Source organism: Haemaphysalis longicornis, unplaced genomic scaffold, assembly GCF_048455015.1.
Source record: "Haemaphysalis longicornis isolate Haplotype H1 unplaced genomic scaffold, Haemaphysalis longicornis Haplotype H1 scaffold_7, whole genome shotgun sequence".
In the NCBI taxonomy this organism is placed as follows: Eukaryota; Metazoa; Arthropoda; class Arachnida; order Ixodida; family Ixodidae; genus Haemaphysalis; species Haemaphysalis longicornis.
In genome coordinates, this window is record NW_027526422.1 from 97,826,961 (window position 1) to 97,849,812 (window position 22,852).

Below are 22,852 nucleotides of genomic sequence, written 5' to 3' on the forward strand. Positions count from 1 at the left end.
ATTTAAATTACGGGATTGCAGCCTAAGGAAACACATATTGTCATATTTCATCAGCGCAACATTTTCAAGATCAAGCCATCCTCAATATAACAACCAAGATTTATTACGCCTTCATAGCGCGTTATTGATTGAAAAATTGTTTCAATAAAATTTAAGCTTAATATTTTTCAAGTCCTTGTGTTTCCCCGCATTTTATCAATCCCACCTTCTTAGCAAACCACAACAGTACAAGGTTTGCATCAAGCAGGAACTTTTTACTACCACGTGTACAAACTATTACGTAAAATGACTTCAACTTTCTCTGCAATATCAATTTGGAATAGTTTACCGCCTGCTGTGAAATTATTTATGCGCGTGTCGTCATTTAAATCGTCCCTAAAAGACCACCTTTTGTCCTGTTAATTGGCCTTTGGTCACTTTGTTGTTCATTTATTCCTAATGGGAATTCGATATACCGATCTTGTTTTGTCTTGTTGTGTCAGTTGTGAACTTTTTCCTTTTTTGTTTGTTTAATTGAAATGAATTCACCCTTTTTATTTTTTTTGGAGCGTCGTATATTCTTGCACTGTTGCTGCCAATGTTGTTTCTAATTGTTACCTCTGTGTTAACTCATCGAGGGTGCGTGTACAGTCACTCAGTTTGGGACCCTTGTCGTTAGTGTTTTATGTACTTCTCTGACGAACTTCAATAAACTCCTCCTCCTCCTCCTCCTCCTCCTCCTCCTCCTCCTCCTCTTTCTTCTTCTTCTTCTTGCTCTTCTTCTTCACCGCGCAGCACCCTGGCCGGCTGGTGACTGCTGCGCCTGTGGCTGAGAAGAGCAGAAGAAGCGTTGGCGCCATCACGCTCTCTGCTGTTCATGTGACTGTGCACATGCCCAGGCATGGCCTGGTAACGCGCGCTCGTTTTCTGTAAAACACGCGGTACGCCCGGTCCCAGCCATTGGCAGTGTGAGAGGCGGAGTTTTTGCGCCGCGTTTCTAGCACGGCGGCCTTTTCTCTCAATGACCCAGTTGAAGCTATAGTACTGCATCAAAAAGCACGTGCGGGATGCACAAAAAAGGCCGATTTTCAGACCTGGTTGCTTCTGTTTTATTAATGACGTACTGCGCAGGGTTCTCTGCCGACGTCGGAGTTGTTGGGGGTGGGGTTGGCATCGCTTTAGCGGGTGAGCTTCAGCAGGCATTTCTGGAAAGCACATACATAAACGGGAAGATATAAGCGACAGTGCACGTGAAGTCGGAAGTCCCGTCATGAGCTCCCGCGTGGTGCTCTGATAGCGTAACTGTGAAATTACAGAAGCTGGGCTACTTGGATACTGTTCATAGTGGAAGTAATAAAGAAAACCGCGTGGCTGTGAGAACGCCGAAAATGAGCGCTTAACAGCTATTCACCTGCGTGCATATCGTGCCTCAATTGCACGCAGAGGAGAGGCGCTTAAAATTCGAGTCGTGTTCGACCATGCGGTCGAGCACAATAGTTCTCTTTTCTGCCCACATACCTGCTTTCTTGCTCGCGAAGTCCGGTTGCTGTCTCGGATATAGTTTCAGCATCACAACCACGGCCGAAGATTAATGGTGCAAAGAATCGTTTTTCCCGCCTTCCACAACTATTTGGAGACAACAGTACTGCGAACGAGAAGCACTCTCCCTATTTGTATTTCAATGTTTATGAAGGTTCTGTACGATACGGGCTTAACGAATGAGATTGCAGTGTTACTACCTGGTCAGTTTTATTCCTTACATTGGCTTGCTCATTGTCTTTGACTCATTGTAATTGTGTTCTTGCTCACCGATTTTAGTGTTTACGCTCTTTGCCCCAGTTGGCCTTGCGCCATTACAATTCAACCATCATCATCATCATTACATTTTGGGGCTAAAATCTAAAGAGGTGATGTACTATATCCGATGCAGTTAAACACATTGAATTTTAAAGAAAAAAGACACTGTTTAAAATTCGTTTAGACCATTTCAACATGACTTAAGGAGGAAATTATAACATGAATTCCTGAATTTCCCCGATAGAGACACCGGCGACCGAAGTTCTTTTAGTACACAAAACAATATATAATTTAAAATGCGGAACTTTTGTAGTGGCGCTGGTCTTATAGCCCAGGAATCCTTGTTGTCACATTGGTCTAATAAGCCAGGAACCATCCTTAAAGCTTGGCACCTGGTCCGATTGGCTCTGTTCAGCGCAAACTTTCTCCAAGTGTTACGGTGCTTCTCTCCGTTGCATCGAACGTCTGCACACCGGAAGCCGGAAATGGCTGCGGCGCTGTAACAGTATAGTCATGAAGCGCTGCCGGCGTAGTTATGAAGTTCGTGTATACCCGTGCAAACGGTTACAAATTCGACAACAAAGGAGGATGGCCTCCGCTTCGAACGCTGCATTGTAGAAGCGGACGCCCACCAAAAAATTAGCAGTGGCTTAACTCGGCTATGCCAGGATATACGTAACGTGAGCTAAGGTTCAGCTGGTTACTCCTATAGGTTTCCTGGTTGTCTAGGATTAGCTGATTATTATGCTTACTAAAACCGTGCTGCTAAAACGATTTCCAATACAATCCAATTCAATTCAATCCAATCCAATCCAATCCAGTCCAGTCCAGTCCAGTCCAGTCCAGTCACTGCTCCTCACGCATGTGCAGCACGGCTCTCCAGAAGCCACGCGAAATGGCTATCAAACGGCTCCGGCGCAGCGTCAGATTTGTCTACTGCGCAACGGAGGAGAACAGCTAGGCACGAGCCGGCGCCAGTGCGTCTGCCGCGGCAGTGACGTCACTCCTCTGGAATGCGCAGACCGGCGAATGTGCAGACACAATCCTCTACACGCTCGTACTCCAATTGGATTAATTTTCAATCCAACAGAATCCAATTTAATCCAATCCAATCCAAATCTACTTCAATCCACTCCAATACAATGTAATCCAATCAAATCCAATCCGATCCGATCCAATCCAAGCCAATTCAATGCTACTCGCGCTTGCGCAGAACGGCCTTTAAGGTCCACGCTAAACGGCTCAACCTCGGTCAGCTTACGCTACAAAACGCTACACATGTGGCGCACGTCCCAGCAGTAAGCGTCTGGGACGTCAAAGGCCAGTGAAGGGAAGGTTGTTCCTGCTCTGACAAAGTTATGAAGACAACACTACGCTTAACATGGGTCACTAAAGCACGTTCCCTGTAGATGGCACAAGAAAACTCGGCGGGAGGAGCTGAACTGGGTATTCGCCGTTACTCAAATTCTAACTTAATCTCTTCCCTCAGTGTGATTGCGCCACCTCAAAAGAGGAACGTTATTGTAACGGGGTGGCAGGGCAATTGACGCGAACCATTGCTCGTTTCGTCCATACTCGGGAACAAGTTGACAACGGCAATAGCTCATGTACAGTATCACTCCGCCTGAGCGACGGCCCCGGATGCCAACGGGCGCGCGCGTTTTGAGATGAGATTGCTATGAATGCGCGATATCTTCTGCCTTTGCCAGGAAATTAGTTTGTCGTCGCTGCAGTCGTTTATAAGCATACTAAGTGAAAAAAAAAATGCTGAAACGGCTCGTGCCATGTTCAAAACAATATCAGGAACGCGCTACCTGCGCATCGCGGAGTAACATCCGGCTGCGGTGATTAGACACAGCGGCAACTTCCGTTGCCGTTCTTAAGTTGTTGCCGGGTATAGTGACACTATGCACTGTCGACAGCTGGTCCTCCGAGTCCACGGAAGCCATTAAACGATGCTGGGATTGGCTGAACATGACACAGTGATGGGAACGGGGTATGGCGACTAAATACAGCTGTTCTTAGTTATGGCTATCTGTTAGTCGATTGGCCCTAAAGCGTTGACTATTTGTTCTTACTTTGAATAGTCGGAGACAGTAGTAAGCCGAAGATCAATATTACTGCCAAGCAGCCTTTCTCGATACATTGCCTGACCCCAGTTAATTGGCCACGCTTGGTTGTCCTGGTGTTACCACCCAGCCGAGCCTCTTTGTAACGTCATATCTATAAATCTGGTAGGCACGGGTAATGAATTAGTATTCGCGAAACGTCTTAAAACCTTCTTGCACCAACATGCTCATTCTATGTCTAACTCGCATGGCTAAATCAGCCACTGCTATAAACTATTATGTACATAAAATAACATTCCAGAAGCAAGCATGAAGTTCAATGAAGATTGGCTACCACTAACTTAGCTTAGAATTGGGGTTCAGTGCTTCTACGGTTTTGTTAAAAAAACGCTGATAAACTTAATTAATAAATAATTGGACGAAAAATCGTAGAATTATTAACGTAAGCGGCATGGTACCTTGTTACCTTGCAACATTTGAGCATGGTACCTTGCTACTTTCGCTTGACAAATGCAGGGGGTACAACAGTGGGCGAGATGGTCCATATTCATAATTGACGGTCAGCACACAAAATACAAGACACAAAAAATGAGAGCAGCGCTGTCCTGCCGGTTAATATCTTTTGTGTCGCGCTTCTTGTGCGCTGATCGTCAGTGATCAAAGAGTAAAAACGTGGCGAGCGGGCTCAAAATCTTCGTTGGGCGAAAGGTGGAGGATATGTACTAAACATTTCGCTTAAGAGCAAGATGATAAACATACATAAAAAAACACGTACACATAATTAGAGAGGCGCTACAAGTAGCGTATACGACTCGACAAAAATAAGAGTAGCAAAGAAGTGTAAAGGTGTCCATCATGGTGGTTGCTGACCATCCTCTTTCGAACTAACAAACACTAGCGCGTAATGACAAATTATAGCCTTTCCACTCAATGTAAAAGCTGCTGGAAGTGCAAAGCAGTGATCCTCCATAATGGGCTATAGCGCCGTTATCCGCTCACTGCTACCACCAAATGCAAATCAAGTTTCCGCCTTCGCAGCGGTTGCGTGGTTGAAAGTGTCTTGGGCAGTCCGCGGAGGCTCACACGGGCATTGGAGGGATAGAGACGGCCCACACGGCAGCCCGAGCTCTTGTCACCCGGGCGTACGATGTGGACTCTTCTCTCCATGAAGCCAGATCGACCAGGGACAGTCTCCTCACACTCAGAGAGGTCACACAGCATTGCCGCCTCTCCCGCCGCAAGCTTCCCCCCGCTCACTCATTCCTCACTCTGGAGGACGAACGCCTCTGGCGTCAACTCTAAACGGAATCTCTATCCTGCAGAGCCGTTCTTCATCATGTCCACCCCTCCCTCGTCCCATCCTCACTCTGCCCCCGCTGCGGTGGAAAAGCCACGGTCCAACACCAAATGTGGGCTTGTGCAGAGGACCCATTCCCTCCAATTAATTCTCCTGACCAGTGGATGGAGGCGTTGGGCCGCTCGGACCAGCCAGCTTCAGAAGGAGCTTGTGACTTGAGCGGCTGAAGTCGTCGCGACCTTCCGGGTCGTGCCCACCGAGCCCTAACCCTTTATGTAAATAAAAGTTCTCTCTCTCTCTCTCTCTCTCTCTCTCTCTCTCTCTCTCTCTCTCTCTCTCTCTCTCTCTCTCTCTCTCTCTCTCTTCGCAGTGCTCGCGCGCCCCCTGCCTGAAACTGTGCCAGCGGGAGTTCTGTTCTTTTCGTGCTTGCTTTTACTCCCGCATGTGCCGGCGTTGCACTGCCACTTTTCCCCGCTTACTATCGTAAAAACCAACCCAACGAGCGTTTTTAATGAACGCGGGCGCTTCCGGTTAATTACGCATACTTTGCCTCAAATGTACCTACAGTTTTCTTTGCGCTAAACAACGGGGAGATGTATGACAAGCGCGAGTGGTTCACGAGTTTCGAACGCTTATTACTATATAAACCGCTTGGCTTTCGACGCCTCTGGGTTACGCCGCGATGATAGCGGTTATGACGGAACGCCGTGTGGCTCTTCTTGGGTCCAGCGAATGAGCTATGACGACAAGGTGAGCCCCTAAAGTGCTGTGCACTTAAAAGAAAGAAAAAGAAACAAATGGATACGTCACCATTTCTTCTGGTGTCAGTTTCTTGAAATCGAGAAGGGAATGGGCGAGAGAGAAAAGGCAAAGTTAGCTGGTTTATGTGCGCAGTACATACGTGAGATCACTGGCATCGCTAGCAATGCGTTTGTGTATAACGGCGAAGCCGGCTTTAATGACATTCGGTATACAGCGTTTCGTGTTGGTGAGCGGTCGTTCGTTCTTAAATATAAGACTGCGTTCGCTGCCCATTGTATGATTACTTCCCAGCAATGTGTTTATGTGCAGTATTGAAAACGAATTTGAAGGAGTTCATTTTGTCACACTGCGTCTCGAAAGAGTGCTTACGCCTCAGTAGAGAAGACATTTCTCGAATTCGAGTTACCGTGATGGGTGAAATATAAATTTTGCTGTCGATGACGCCAGTACAAGGCAAGTAGACAGCGCGATAAATTTAGTTTGTGTTCATGTCTTGCTCTATTCCTTTTTTATTTTCGATGTCACCATAATTGACGTAATGATGGTACATTCCTTTTGAAGTTACGCCATAATGGGCAGGGAGAGTGATGCGGCACATTTATGGGGACCGGAAAGCAACTTGGTCGCTGTCCGCGAGATAATGATTGCAAAATTCGTACTGATATTGCTAGAGTATAGCGCGCTTACCATAGAATTCTTCATGCACTCCATCTGTTCAGAGAGGAGGGGGGGGGGGAGGTGGGGATAAAAATTCATGAGATTATCACCAGAGTTGCTCAAGAGAGGTGAAGCATGAATTAGGGATTTCACAATATTTCCCGGTAGGTAATAGTGCTTGCCGATTGCACCATTACGAATTCGGTTCATGCTGTGCAGTAGTAAATTGAGCCAGTGGTTGCGGTCGATCAAAGCAGTGCAAATCTCGTCGGCGCGTTCATTGGCCACAAACGTGAGAACCACAATACCAACGTCCCATAGCTGAAATTCGCCGCGTATTTCGTTTTCTCGATGTGGTGTATTTCAGTCAGAAACCGAATCATAAAACCCGGTCGAACAGAGACACCCGTGTTTTCCGCTTTACTTGCTACTGCCCGTGGTGACGAACGAAGACTCTTTGGACGCTGTGCCGAGAAACCCGAGCAGTTTTAACGTTTAAGAATTCGGCGTTGTGATTGGGTGTGCGCATACCGGGTGCAGTAGTGACATTTATTCGCTTTCTGGTGTACAGCTCCAATGTAGAGCACAGATTTTGTCAGATGCAAATTACACGTACAAAAAAAAAAAAGGAACAAAAACGACCCTGCGGTGCACATATGGGCATGCAGGAGAGCAGACTTATATGTTGAATAATTCCCTGCGGGCATTTATGAGTATAAAATGCTGGTTTCTGCCCCACGTTCATGCGTTTTTCAAGCGACGAGAAACAAAATAAAACCGCCTAGAGAGCCGCAAAAGTATCGCTGTACCATTCAGTCAGTACCTTTAAATGACAATTTTCTCGGTAAAAATAAACACCGCTATGTTTTGAGAAATTACCAAGAAACAAACGCCGAAAGAATAAATTCCTGCAGAAGGTACCGTGAGGCACCGCTTATTTATCTCGACTGTGAAACAATTATACCACATAAAAGCACTGAAGGTCTCTGATTAAGAGAACGGGGCAGAAGAAGTACGCAGTGCAAGTGCAAGCAAGTAATTCTTTACTCCATATGAACCAGCACAGACAGCGCAACTAACAGGGGATTAAAAAAAGGAAAAATAGAAAAAAAAAAACCCCGGAAATAATCAATTACCGCGTCACACTTGCGGCAGCGTTCGTTTAAATGAGTCTTTTCTGTCTTCGAAAGGCTTACCGAAGAAATGTTTTGCAAACTCGGTACCGTCATTGGAAAATGCTCGTGGCCTAGAAAACTTAATAGAACGTCTGTTCTGTGAACGTCCGCAGTACGCAGGTTTCGCTAAAAAGCGGAAAGCAGGCAGCGGCATCAATGATCAACTAAATGGCCACCCGCAGGTCACTCCTGTACACCTTGCAGAAACAGCCTGTACACAGAAGGTCTTGTACCCAAAAGACTTCGGCCAAACGTTTAAATGTTCGATGAAATGGCCGCCGGGAGTTCGATAAAATGGCGTTTGATAAATAGCCGGGAACAATTTCGCAATCCGCCCACCTGCTCTCTCCCGTTTTCATTTTTCAGGGTTATCTTTCCCGTGAGTGCGCGTTAAGTAGTTTTAAATATTTCCCGAAGGCAATTTGAAAAATATCAATTTGCAGCGCTAGTATCGCGACACAAGGAAGAAATCAAGGAATCTCGCCCTGGGAATTTGAAAACTTTAGGGGGGCGAGGAACCAACAATGTATGCTCTGCAGGGCTGAAATTTTACCCGTGAGTGCGCTTTAATTAGTTTTAGGTATTTCGCTAAGGCCTTTTTGAAAATCTTTATGTGCAGCACTAGTATAACCGCAAGTATTGCGAAACTAATAAGAGATCAAGGGCCGGGGTTGGAAAACTTTAGGTGCGCGAGGAACTCGTAATTAATGCTTTACACTGCTCTAATTTTCCCCGCGAGTGCGCCTTAAGTAATTTTAGGTATCTCATGAAGGGTTTTTGAAAAACCTGCTTTCGTTCGAGAGCTACATTTTTTTTTTGTTCCCTCCCTTTCCGTTACGCTCGCCGTCGAGGGCGCTGCCGCCGAGCAGGGTGCTAGGCGTCTTCGGAGGCGCGTGTCCCCGAAAGTTGGGGATGCACCGCTGCACGGCGCTCGCGTAACTTGTCGTAATGCACGTCTCCGTTTTCCCGATCTATCGTTTCCAACTAGAAAGGGAACCACACCGATTTTGCATGAAACAAACAGTGCGGCATGCTTTTTATCGCACTCATCACTCTCTCGAGGGTAGTTGACAGCGTGACACAGCTTGTCTGGGGCGGAAAATGCAACAGGCACCCGAAACTTCCCCGCGCCACCTCCTCAAGGCTCCGGGAATCTGTATACAGTCGAACCTCGTTATAGCGAACACTGATATAGAAAATTATCGGGTATAGCGAACTAAATACGAAGTTTGTTTGGTCACGCTTCATTTCAGTGACACCTATTCTTTTTATAACGAAACCGAAACCTCGAGAGCCGCGCGATATCGGCTAGGACGAAGAAATATCTGGTTTTCGCGAGGCTCAAAACTCGACAGCTAGCATATTAAAAGCAAAATTAAAAAAAAAGTAGTACAAAACAACGATTTTTTAGTAGATCGAAAAACTGCAGAAGTAGAAAAGGTCCTTTATGCGTGGACACTGTGAAAAACTTCGTTCCGCTCAGACTGTGAAAAGCCACCAGGCGAAGGCCACATCCTCCTTCAAGTAAATAAGAACGCAAGCCTGTTTTGCCGAACGAACTTTGTTTTCTGTTGCAATTTCACGATCTCACGTTCCGGTCTGTTTCGTTTGAAACGTCACAAGAAGATAGATAAGGATTACCTCTTTCAAAAGGGGGTTCGAAGCCTGGAACAATGCGTTTTTTATCTAGGATTGTTGCGAGAGCCAGATTGCCGATTTATTAGAGCCGGTTTTTACCTGTACGGTTACAGCGAATATCAGATATCACGAACTAATTTACTGCCCCCATACTACTTCGTTATAACTAGGTTCGACTTATCTATACCAAAGGCTTGGTCTTCAGGTGATTTTGATCGCCCCCGTGTTCCCGCCTCCCAGATATAACTTCACGAGATACGATTGCACTATTTCGTAAGGTACCACCGATGCAACGACCTCTCGAGGGAAGCCGGTGTCCCGCAGGCGGCAAATCTAAAGCTCCATCCTTTGGGAGGATTCATGCTGACATGCGTTGTCTAGAGGCCAGGGAATGCAGTTACGGGCGATTCCTCTTTTCACTACCTTAGAGTGCCCCGCTGGTAGTTCAGAGTTGCGATTTTTCGAACGCTGCCTGCACATCTAGCACCAGGACATCGGTTATAAATTTTAACCCGATTAATCGGCAGGCTTTAATCAGTAAATGAATTGATTAATCGATTGCGTTAGCTAAAAAAAAGATAAAAATGTTTTTTTAGTAATAATCTTAATGTAATGTCAAATATTCCTCTCGGCTCGTTCACCGACATTCTAAATGAGGTAAGCAGACCGTCATCATCATGGCGCTGATGCAGACGGCACGTTTATCAGAGTAGTGGTTTGGGTGAGCTGGTGCATGATTGTCGATGTTTAAGAGCGCTGCACGAAACGAGGGAGGAAAGCTTAAAGAAGACGCACCGAAAGTTGAAGTTAGCGCTCTCTCTGTCTTCTTTATGTTTTGGACGCTTATCACCGCCTTAATCATTAGTAGTATTTCTACAACCAAGAATATCGGCACTCGCCGTTATTGCAGGGGGCGACGATTAATCGTGGTTTACTTACAGCAGTGTTGGTTTATGCAACGGTAAAACGGTGTGAGTGCCCGCTCGCACATTTTTCTACCGTGTATATTTGTATTAAGAGTAGCCATTTTCCCGTTTGTCTTGAATACCAGGTTACAGTTGTGATCATATAGTCTCTTAACATTCTTGATTGATTGATTGATTGATTGACTGACTGATTGCAGGTTTTATTGCACCGAATCTACACCTGGGCTGTGGGAAGCGAGCGTCGTAGTGGAGGGCTCCGGATTAATTTTTACCTACTGGGGATTTCTGACTGGTGCGATAAGTGGCACATGAAAATTAATCTCGAGAAAACAGTGTTCATGCGCGTTACCAACAAAAAATGTCCCGCTGAATTCCAATACCGCATTAATGACGTTGCAATTGCTCAAACTGAAAGCTTTAAGTACCTGGGCGTAACACTCACTAGTCACCTAACATGGTCCAAACATATTGATGCTGTCTGCGCATCTGCTCGTCGCAAACTTGGTCTCGTCAGACACAGGCTCAAATACTCGCCCCCGCATGTTAAACTGTTGGCTTACAACTCGTTAATTAGGTCTAGACTAGAATATGCATGTATTGTTTGGGACCCCTTCTATAAGAAAGATATTAACAAACTTGAACAGATTAACAGACTTGCAGTTCGTTTTACGTATAATCGTTACAAAAGGTCTGATTCTCCTACCGAACTAATGAACGCAAATGGAATTAGCTCCTTAGAATCTCGGAGAAAGCTTGCTAGGCTAAAATTTCTTTTTCATCTCTGGCATCAGGACTTAAAGCTCGACTCCTCTACCTACCTTCAGCCTTCAACCACTAGACCCACACGACATCACCATTCCTGTAGGTTAACTCCCATTTTTGCACGTACAGAGAAGTTTAAACATTCCTTCTTTCCAAGAACCATAATAGATTGGAATGCCCTCCCCGGCCACATATTTCTTTCAAATGATGTACCCCGGTCAATTGAAAATTTTCTTAACATGTAAAAATTTCAGCTGTCTGTTGTTCTCCCCATTTCAGTTGCTCGTTGTATGGCGTTATAAATGGTCTTTTTTTTTTTCATGTTTTTCATGCATGCCTTGTATGCCAAACCTCGGCTTTACTATACCCTTGCTTTTTTCCCTTGCGCTGCTTTTATTAGTTATTCTTTACTTTTTGCTTGCAATGTTAATGTGTATCAGAATATTGTATCTGTACCCCACTCCTGCTTGGGCCTCAAAAAGGCCTGCAGTATTTTGTAAATAAATAAAATAAATAAAATAAATCTTTGCGTGCGCCGGAATCTCGACACTCGGCCGTTTTCAATTTTCGCCTCCATCTCAAAAGCAGCCACTGCGTCCAGGATCGAACACGCACCCTGGGGCTCAGCAGCAGAACCTGAGCATATCTGCATCGTTTCCGTTTTGACGTAAGGCGTGTTAATTAAACAGAAATAGTATCTGCAGGTGAACTTGTTGCTGGGAGTGCTGGTTTCGGTATAAGAGCATGCTGAGTAGCGCGCGCGCGCACACGCACACACGCACGCACACACACACACACACACACACACAAGCACACACACACACACACACACACACACGCGCACACACACACACACACACACACACACGCACACGCACACGCACACGCGCACGCACGCACGCACGCACGCACGCACACAAGAAAGAGGACACAGACAGGCGTTATTATTATCCTTAACAATGACATTATTATCCATAATAATGTCAATATTATTATGCTTCATAATTATAATGACGGGTGCAATTGTTATCCTTGAAATATTATCGTTGACACGCTTGCGTTGCCCACAATTTCAACACGGCTCTCTAGTTTCATTTTGCTCTGATGAGTTCACCCGATTAACTGGTTAAAGGAATTAATCGCGACTAGAGCATGAATAGATTAATCGGGAAGTTCATCGATCAATTTCCCACTCCCATCCAGCACACATGTCTATCGTTCAAGTTACAAGACACATCCAGAAACCGCTATCGGCCTTCTTTTGATAGCTCGTAAGTCGGAGATCTTTCGAGCGGCAGCAAAAGCACTCAAGTACGTTTTCTACAACATCCTGTGTCACTCACTGCGCGCGTCAGTAAACTTGTGGCGCTATGATAAAAACAAGGCGCTTAAAACGGGTGCGGTAAAAGAGCCTATGCGTACTCCTTCTGTCTAGATAAAATCCCTAGCATTAAAATCCATCTCTTTCCATCTGTCTGCATATTTGCAATCAATCGCAACCTGTGCTTAACGTCAGGATGTCTCGGCTGTTTCCAGGCCCCTGAAGGTGCCAGCGGATGTTTCTAAACACTCCTACCATGAAACATTTTTTAGAATGTATAGCTTTACAAAGTAGGGGTGTAGCCCATGTCTCTGTTGTTAACGAGACTCTAGAACACTTCCGATAAACGCTTTCACTCCTTCCTTTTCATCTGGAAGTACTGCGAACGCTATAGTTATCGCCAGCACGGAGCTGAACTACGTGATTTGCTCGTCGCAGCAGATACTCCTTCAATTCCTTCTTTGCTTTTACGGCTTTTCTCTTTAAGTGGCTCTGGGATGCGTTAATTGCTGCAACTGAAGGAAATCCGGCCAATAGCTGCAACACCGCTGTAAGGACGTAATTCCAGCGGTCGAAGAACGCCGAGACCGGGAAAGAAATAAAAGTCTTTTCAGCAAGTTTCCAAGTTATATCTGATGGACACAGCACAGTAACTTCTGGCTGAGGTACTTTGCGATCCCCTAATCTAAGTACTGAATGTGTTGGTTGACCACGTTCTGCAAGAATTTAAGATTTAGAAAAAAGGTGAAAGAGGTGTTTCAGGGTCTCTTTGAAACGGTTAGAAAATTTGTAGGCAACAAAAACACAGAAAAAAGGAGTTAAGCTCGGTTCTTTCCCGGGCTTGCCCTAGGACAACAGCGTCGAGGGTCCCACAACTAAATGTCCAAAGCGACGTCTCCTGAGACGCCACTGCATATTTATTTAGAATGATGACAGATGAACATCTGCCAAGTGCCGGTTAGCCCAAGGGGGTCGTCAACGACGGGCGTAGGGCTCCGCGGAAAAATCTCTCCTGCTTGTATTCAGCTACAAGTTCGCCGCCCGGTGCATATTGGCCAACGTTTGGCGCGGTTCATTGATCTTCCCGACCCATGGCCACCTACGCATACACCCGGAGTACTAAGATAGAGGGTCGTTGGGCTGGTCGAATTAACTAGAAGGCGAGGGGTGTGAGACTGACCGCCGTTCCACTTTTCGGTGGTGTACGTACGTACCTTTGCCTGCATGTCGCTGCTGGTGCAAGCGGCAGCCCCCTGCGACGTTTCAGACAGAAGATGTAGCAACGCAAAAAGCTTTGACAACAGAATTGCTTTTCTAATGACATTTGTAAGGGACTAAAAACAAGCTCAATGTACAAACGCACCAAACCGGTATTCTGGAGGTCGTGGGTTCGGATCCCACCTGGCGGGCATTTTTTTCTCCACTTTCTATCTTTTTTTCCAAATTCTTTATCTGTTTCGATGACCTACCACATCCCCCCTTTGCTTTCCGAGGTTTCCTTGATTGCCAACTCTTATTTCTGTGTTATTTTCAACGAGCCCCTCATTTCCTATTCTGATTCACTACACACACACACACACACACACACACACACACACACACGCACGCACACGCACGCACACGCACGCGCGCACGCGCACGCACACGCGCACGCACACGCGCACGCGCACACGCACGCACGCACGCACGCACGCACACGCACACGCACACGCACACGCGCACGCGCACGCGCACGCGCACGCACGCACGCACACGTATGACTGCGGAGAACGGGCTCAAGTGAACACCCTTAAAAATCGCCGCAGGTGGGCTTCCCCACAGCTGTACAGAACGACCAACGCTCGTGACGAAATGCGCAAATTTGGCGAATGACGAAGCCCTGCATGCAATAAGAGCAAAAAAAAAAAATCCCGGGCCATCTTCACTAAGGTGAAACCTGGGCAGTGGCGAAGCATGCAGTGTATTAAGTGCATTCCTGGCGCCTTGGCGTTTTTTCCAACTGGATGAAACCATTGGAGGGTAGAGGAATACGGCTATGCTGTATAAGTATCTTATCTTTGAAATATGAGGCACTCTAGCGCGAGGCGTAAAAGAGTGTCCCGGTGTTTTTTTAGTACACGTTACAAAGCATTCCAGTGTGAGGCGTAAACGATTGTCGCGGTGTTTTAGTACCATGACTACATGAGGCGACGATTACTACGACGACCGGAGACGCCAACAGCCGCAGCCCCGCCCCTAAAAGTGGTATCTGCGCTGTAACAACAGTGCGAGGCGTGCGTCTGCGCTGTTGTCACAGCGCAGACACTACTTTTGGCTCTAATTCTATGGTGGGCCTCGTCATTAGCCAAATTTGCACATTTGGTCGCGATAATTGGTCGTTCTGGAGTGATGTGGTGAAGCCCACCTGCATCGATTTTCAATAGTGAAGGACAGATTCCTCGATAATCTAGCGAAGGTTTGATGCGATGAGCTCACCTTCTGTATCCTCTTCATTTTTTCCCCGATATCTTTCCCATTTAGGCAATTCAATGCTTGCTGCATTTTCTGCATTTCTGCGAGAGAAGAATCGGGCGAGCGTGAGCAGACAGTGGCCACAAAGAAATGCCAACACTGCCCCTGTGTGAGAAACTGTGCGCGGGTTAAACTGGACTGGCACGTGCATTTACGTTGTGCAGCAGTACGCGTGGCAGTGCACCCAGTAGCAGAAGCACGGACGATCCTCTTGTCACAAACACACGCACACGCGGCTGGGGTCCCCCGAAAGATGCTAGGCGGATCCCGCACCCTCTTTTGTTTGACGTGGGGTAGAGGGAATTTGATTGCTGCAACGCTAAAGGTACCGCTTTACGGTGACAGAAAAACCAAAAACATGGCGGGCGCACAGCCGGAGGAGTTAACAGTCGTCTTCCCTTAACGTCTACTGATGACATGGTAGAAGACGGCTTGAGCAACACACGGATTCCCGGACTAGGGTTCCACTCTCACTTCCATGCTCATTAAAATGATCCCTCCCCCCCCCCTCCCCCCCCTCCCCCCCCTCCCCCCCCTCCCCCCCCCTCTCTCTCTCTCTCTCTCTCTCTCTCTCTCTCTCTCTCTCTCTCTCTCTCTCTCTCTCTCTCTCCTTGACTTCAAGTTCAGCGGCTGTTCCGGTTTCAGTTTTTTTTTTTTGCAACGTAAGGCGCATTGGGTTCAGGCGAAAAATATTTCAACGCTGAATTTGTTATATTGTATTCCATGCGCATGCAAGGCGAAGTAGAAAAGGCAGCGTCACCGAATATAGAGGGTGGCCAACTAAACGTAGATACTCTGTTTGCGTCGAAGTGTCAAAGCTCTTGTGCGCGTAGGCTTTTGCGTTGCGGAAACGATAACTACTCGCAACGCTGTTTTATTCCAAATATAAAATAGTTCATACCTTACGGCAATTCTTCTTTTCCTTTTGATGAGATACTTCGCTGGTATCGCCGAACAATTGGCATTTAAGTGTCAAAATGCCTGCCTCCTTCGCCATAATTGACGCCACGAAGCCACAGTGACGTCTTTGGGGGAGAAGCTGGAAAACTGGCTGGTAGCCCCATTCCTATAGGCACTACGGAATTACGTAGCGCTGAAGGACGTTTTAGATCAGTAACTCTGACGTAATGGCATTCGTTCTCGCTTCAGACGACGAAAATCGAGCTCAGAAGGTAACCATCTTGCTGTAACTAACCCTAAAGTCTACTTCGAGAAAACAGGGACGCAATTTGTAGAGGAGGAATAAACGTGTATCTAAGATGTCAGCCCTGGGGAAGAGTCCTCATTCCAGGACCCCTTGAGTCCGTCCGGCTTCTTGGCCTCGCTGCACCAGCCAAAGCTGGTCGTCAGGGTCCGAGCTGGACAGTGCTCTCTCCCAGTGCTCAGGCGAGGGCAAGGGCAGGGGGGGGGGGGGGGTAGGGGGGTCTTATCACAGCCCCACATGATACGGTAGAGGGTGCCCAGAGCCTCGCAGAAGCGGCATTGCGTAGAGTACAGGCCAGAATGTGGGCTCTAGTGGGGTGGGGAAATGTGTTTGCTTGAATGCCTCGGAGGTGGCGCTCTTGTTCTTTGGTGAGGCTTACGATTCTCTTTCGATTTCGAATGCTACCATGCTGGTGCGAGAGCCGCTATAAGACCTTTCTCAACTTTGTCACGTAGGTGGTTTTCGTCACCGAACTGTGCTGATTGGCCGCACGTTCGAGCACTGCACACACTTGCTAATTGCCTTACGGCCAGAAATTATGATTGTTTTAAGGTTCAACTACTTCGGGCGCAAACACAAGCCCTTAATAAATTTGAACTTGCGTAAGCTTGTGTCGACCTCAGCCAATTGCGCAAGTCTGGCCTCGTGTGGTCACAGGACAAGTGCGGGAAACTATGGCTCATTTGACGAACTCCGTGAAGTGTTGAACACACTCAGCCAATAGGATTCGAGTGCACAAAAAAGAAAATCAGCCAATAGGCAGAGCGCGCGTGCTGACACCAGCCGATGACGGCAGCAGATTCGCGATAAACAATAGTCCTTGGCACAAAACTACGCCCCCTGCTTTTCGCTACACCGAATTGAAGAAAGGGCAGCCGCTGTGAATGATAAACTCCATGCTGGTAGGGAGAGAGCGTGCATCCGTAGGCCATCGTCTAAGCATAGCTATCAGAGGGGACGAGCAAAGGCAAGTGCAGAATCTTAAAGGGACCCTGCAACACTTCCGTTAAAAACGCTTTCATTCAACCACGGCGAAAGCTATAGTTATCGCGAGCACGGATCGGCACTGCATGATTTGCTCGTCGGAGCAAATACGCTCTCCGTTTCTGCTTTGCTTTTGTGGCTTTCTTTTTAAAGTGGCTGTTGAATGCGTTCATTGCTGCAACTGAAGGAAAGCCGGCCAATAGCCGCTACGTTGCTGTAATGACGTCATTCGAGTGCTCGAAGAACGCCAAAGAGAGAAATCTTTTGGGCAAGTTTCCAAGTTATCTGATGGTCGTAGAGCTGCAGTAATTTTTGGCTGAGACGCTTTGCGACCTCTTACCTAAGTATACTGGACGTGTTGGTTTACTTGGTTTTGCAAGTATTTAAGATTTAGAAAAAAAAGTTGAAAAAAAAACGTTACAGGGTCCCTTTAAGACTATTTTGGCTGCGTCCAGTTAATGTACTTTCAAATGGGCCCGTTCCCTGAAAGCGTAATTGTATCTTGGCAGTTTCCTCATGTTCTGCTACGCACGCATTACTTGCTCTTTCTGCCCGAAGTTCAAACAAAATTACTCAAGATAGATTTTTGTTGCGCGAGCAAAGGAAAATCAGCCGTTCTGTGTATAATTTTGTGGCCGCGCGTGAACTAAATTTCTAGTTAGTTACGCTACTTTTCGGCGGGGCTTCTTTTGGTGAGGAACTAATGTAGTAGTGACATTAATGCCGGGCTTGGAAGGGGACATACATGAGCCCACAAGGTCCTAGTTTTGCGAAAGGAGGGCTAATTACGCGCATGTTAAGAAACAGGCGGGATACAAGGAGGTGAAAACGCACGTTCGGGGCCCGCGTCCGTCTCAATGACACACCAGATGAGGGCGACCGTGCAAAGCACCAAGACGAGAAGCGTAGTAGAGGCCATCTCTGCCAGAAGTCCGCACCTGGGTGAGAAAACGACCTGGCGGGATGCTCAGCTTTTAAAGCTTCCAACATTGAACCCGAAAGCGAAGGAGAGAGGATACCCAGCTGCTTTAGTCTCCCCGCCTTGAGTGACGCCGAAACGTGGGGAACCACCGCAAGGACACGCGATGGGCAGCAGCTATACAGACGGATTGGTCAACGCCACCTATGTCAGAGTCCTACGTAATGACTACGGAATCTGCACATCTCATTGGACAGCATATAAAGCAGAACGTCGCGGACAGAGTCTTTGAGGGGTCTAATGACTTGACTAGCACAAAAACAAGGTGGATGGGCCTATTGAATTGTTCAATAGACGCCCGGGGGTCTATTGAACACGGTGTCGTCTCTACATCTCGCGCACGTAATGATTATCGGACAACGGCGTGAACTACGCATGTCACATGCTCAAAAAAAAAAAAACAAAAAAAAAAACAGGTGAACAGAAATAACGGCACGTGTGGAACGGCGCCTTTTCGTGTCCCAGAAATCACGCGATTACTTCAGGTGCAGGACTCTGCGAGCTGTTGCGTTCGTATTGACGGAAGGAAGCAGGAGTAAAACAAAAGTGTGGAAGATCAGAGCCGCTCGAGTACGTTTTTCTTCTTGTTCTCGGGTGTAGGCACCGAGGCTAATGCCCAAGACATTGCTAAGCCCGTGCCGCAAACCTTGCAGACGCGTGCATTATAGCTTTTTCTTTACTGATCACCAAGATTGAGCTGCCGAGAAAGGAACCAGAGCTGAAGCGACACGTTCAACGACGCGAACACACGCACGTCATGGCGTGGCCGTCTATAAAGAAACAACAGTAACAACCACAGCAAAAGAATGAGGGTAAGAAAACTTCCTCTTTATTGCCCTGATTTGCGGCTGATCACGACGTCGTCGTTCTGATTCCGGCCAGCTAAGTGGCTTGAAAGGACGGGAAAGAGACGCAGCCACGGAGGGATTTTTTTTTCTTCATTTAAATAAAGGTGACTGTTACGGGAATTCGAGGATGGAGGAGATATGAGAAGAGAGGAGAAAAAGTAATCAGGAAAGAAGGAAGGAGGAAGAGAGGCGAAAGTGGATCCTACTCTTTCCTCTCTCCCTCCTCTTGTTCACCTCTCTTCTGTCCTTGTTACTCCTTTGCAACTCAGTCATACATCTCCCGTATTCTCCCCTCAAATCCTTCTCCGCAACTTCCCATCTCCTTCCCCACTCCCATCCCCTCTCCTATTTCGCCCTTCTCCCATTACTCTCCCCCTGCGATTTTTTATCTTTACCCTCCCGCCGCTAATGTCCCCCTACCCACAACTCTCTACTCCTCTTTACCTCTCCCTTCCATTTCTGTTACCCAATATTATTTCCCTCCCTCAGCCTCCTCACTTCTGCTTCCGCGTCTCTCCCCTTCACATTCCGCTTCCATAACATATCTACCCTCTCCTTCCTCGAATTCTCCTTACAACGACATATTACTCCTGCTCCCTTCTCTGCTCAACCTCAACCTCATAATTCTCACTTACCCGTTTTCACTCAACAACCCTCACTTCACCATTCCACTTTCCCAATCCCACCTCCTACTGCTGCACTTTTGTCCTTTTCTCTCTTATGTCCCAATTCTCTATCCCCTTCTCCACCCAGTGGCACGTCTTTTCCTTTCCTTCCTTTATTCAAAGACCATAGCCAGTTCCCCTTCTACTCCATACTCCACCCCCTTCCCCATTCCTTACTGACTCCTCTCTGTCCTTTGCCCACTACATTCCTTTTCTGTCATGTTCTCTCCATCCACTATTCCACAAACTCTCTTTATTCCACTTTCCGCCCTTCCTTTCTCCCCTTGCGCTCCTCTGCAGTTCACCAATCATCATCACCACCAGCCCATCTACGCCCACTGCAGGGCAAATGACTCTCCCATCATTCTCCAATTATCTCAGCCCTGTGCTAACTGCGACCAATTAATCCCCGCAAACTTCATGATCTCATCTGCCCACCTAACCTTCTGTCGCCCCCTGCAACGCTTGCCTTCTGTAGGGATCCACTCTGCTACCCTTAATGACCTCCGGTTATCTTGCCTTCGCATTACATTCCCTGCCCACGTCCATTTCTTCTTCTTAATTTCTACTAATATGTCCTTAACACGCGTTCGTTCCCTGACCCACTCCGCTCTCTTCTTGTCCCGTGACGTTCCACCTGTCATCTTCCGTTCCATTGCTTACCAATTGGCGGTGAGCACGACCACGGGCGGCGCTGCGAAGCGCGCCTCCGTGACGTCGCTTAGGGATTCTCGCATTTGTCGGCTGCTTCAGTCGGGCTCGTTCTCCCTGCTGATTCTTCGCGCTCGGTTCACGTCTGATGCTTCTGCGCACCAGATTTCGCGTGGGCGTAAATTTTTATTATAATAATAGGCTTAAAATCGCATACGCTAGCTCAATCCTTGAGTTAAAGTATAGTTTTGGATACCGCTACGGAAGAAACATTGCCAGCGTCGCCCCATTCCTTGCGAAGCCGGTCCTCTGCGGAGCGCGAAGAGTCGGAGCTGGGCGTCAGCTTCTGTATTAAAGGGGCCCTGAAAGGCATTTTGAGCACACTAAATGAAGTAGCGCAATCGTTAGATTGGGTCGTCAAGGTCATCTGGGCCAAGTATTACTCTTTTACGCGCAGCGGAAAGCTCACACTTTTGTTGCAAAGTTTGTCGCTTTTTTCTCACCCTTTCCTTCGTGTTTTTGGACGCCGCCATCTTCACATGTCTACATCATCGATTCCCCGATGTTCGTCATGAGCTAGACATCCTGCTATTGGGCGGCTTTTTCACGCACTTCCGGCAAAGAGATGAGTCGTCTGCTCAGCGTCGACTCGCCGGCTGATCTGCCAGCGTAGTGCCGGAGTGCTTGGACATTTTACGACAAACGAAACAAGTGTAAACAAACGCTTAACCGTTCGTATTGAATGCAACACGGCCATAACACGACATGGATATTCTCTTACCGGAGTACGTCCCATAAAGAAAGCGTTGAAGCCCCGTGGCACTTCTTTCGTGCAATCGCAGAGAACGCCCTGAGCCGAATGCGCAGGTTTGACGGATACATTTTTTTCCACTTCAAAACAATCCAGAGATGCGTTTCGAACGAACACAACGTCACAACATGCGTTGCAAGTCTGAACCGCGATTGACAGACGATGGGCTGCCTCCTCCTGCCCCTCGTAAATTCGGCACTCACCTCGCGCGCGGTTTGCGGGGACGAACAGCAAGTCACTTAACTCTGGCGCGCAAGCCGAGATGGCTTTTAGCCACGCACACTGCACATACCCCATGCGAGGTTGAGTCGTACGTCGCTCGAGAAAGATAATCCAGGCCATGGGAAGCACTATCCACCCGCAGAAGCACAACGTCGCATTTCATCGCGAAACAAAGGCGTCCACAACCATTTCTTCCTCCATGTCCACAACACACACACCATCGCCTCCTGTAATGCCAAACGTATCTCGCACTTCCAAATGAGAGTGAGTAGTATGCCTGCAGTGCCCATATGCCGCGAGGTGGGGCCCCAAGCTGAACCGGGATCACGCAACCGTAACTGACCTCTGGGGCGGTTTGTGCCTTGTTGCCAAGGCAACCGATGTTTGAGATCGTCAAAGAAAGGCGCTCGCTCCAGCGCTAGAAAGCTCAGAGCCGCGCCGGAGCATGTTTAGCCAACGTTGCCGCCCTCCACCACGCGTCGCCCCAAGCTGAACTGGTCACATGATTGAAGCGTTTTGTGCACGGGTTCTGTATCGGCTTAAAATGTCTTTTTCACATGGCGCCGGCAGGAATTACCACCACCGCAAAATAAGACCCGGCACCAGCGGGGCCACATCTGATACGGCGCTTTTTGGATAAACAGTGCGCGGTGCATGAAAGGGACCGAGCGCAAGATCCTCCCCAGCGGCTGCGAGTTCGCCGCCGATTAAAAGTCACGTGCTGCACTGCAGCAACGCACACCGCGAAAGGGCAAGGCCAGGCCACCGCACACATGCGGCCAGATTTTTCGTTCGCTTATCAATCCTTGAGCGGAGTGCGGAATTCATGGTGTCAACAAAACTTGCCCGTAGCAGACGGCAGTCGGAGGAGCGTAATGCGGAAGTACGTCACCGCTGACTAGCGCAGCATCATGGGAGGCAGTGCTCGCGCGCCGTCAACAGTTGAAAAGAGGAGGAAACGCGGCGCGACGATAATGCGCGGTTTTTGATTTACGATTTCTCAGCTAATACTCATCGCTTTAACAAAATTCTTGCGGGAGGAGATTGCTAATACATTGTCTTATTTGGTTACATGTAGATCCATGCATCGGCGGAAGGTATTTCAGGACCCCTTTAAGCAATATTTCGAAGAAAGGTAACAGCCAGCTGCTAGTAACCGACAACTTCGAAAATACAAGACAATTTCCAGGCCTTCGGGGCAGTCGGTTTTGGCAGAAGGCATTACGATTCTCGGCAATCATTTGTAAGGTAAAACAGTTTTTGCAACGTTTCCGAGCGCTTTAAAGTATTGTATCACATCACTTTACGTTGTCATGGCATGAAAGTATGCCACACGCACTATGGGCGCAAGAAATGCAGGTTGAGTTCCAAATAACCTACTGTGTGCATAGGTGCGTGCTCGTTTTATACCGGGCTTCTAACCAGTATGGTGGTTTATTGAGCAAAACGAGTCACGTCCACGGTAAAGATACAGTAACGCTATGTTTGTTCAGACCTGGGGTAATATTTCTGTTTCATTTCTCACAGCCATATCGTCCCAGTAGTCAGATATGCGTTATAGGAAAACTGCACTCAAGAGGAGGAGAAGGAGGAG

General features: G+C 47.6%; 1 long non-coding RNA gene across 1 annotated transcript; it reads right to left on the minus strand.

The window, feature by feature from the left end:
- Positions 1–1,064: 1,064 nt before the first annotated feature.
- On the minus strand, positions 1,065–18,041 carry LOC144144662 (uncharacterized). Its single transcript, XR_013317301.1, has 6 exons — positions 17,917–18,041; positions 14,859–14,935; positions 13,598–13,636; positions 6,592–6,615; positions 5,953–5,973; positions 1,065–1,184 (listed from the first exon to the last, which is right to left on the minus strand). It is a non-coding gene; the product is annotated as an uncharacterized LOC144144662 (long non-coding RNA).
- Positions 18,042–22,852: the final 4,811 nt, after the last annotated feature.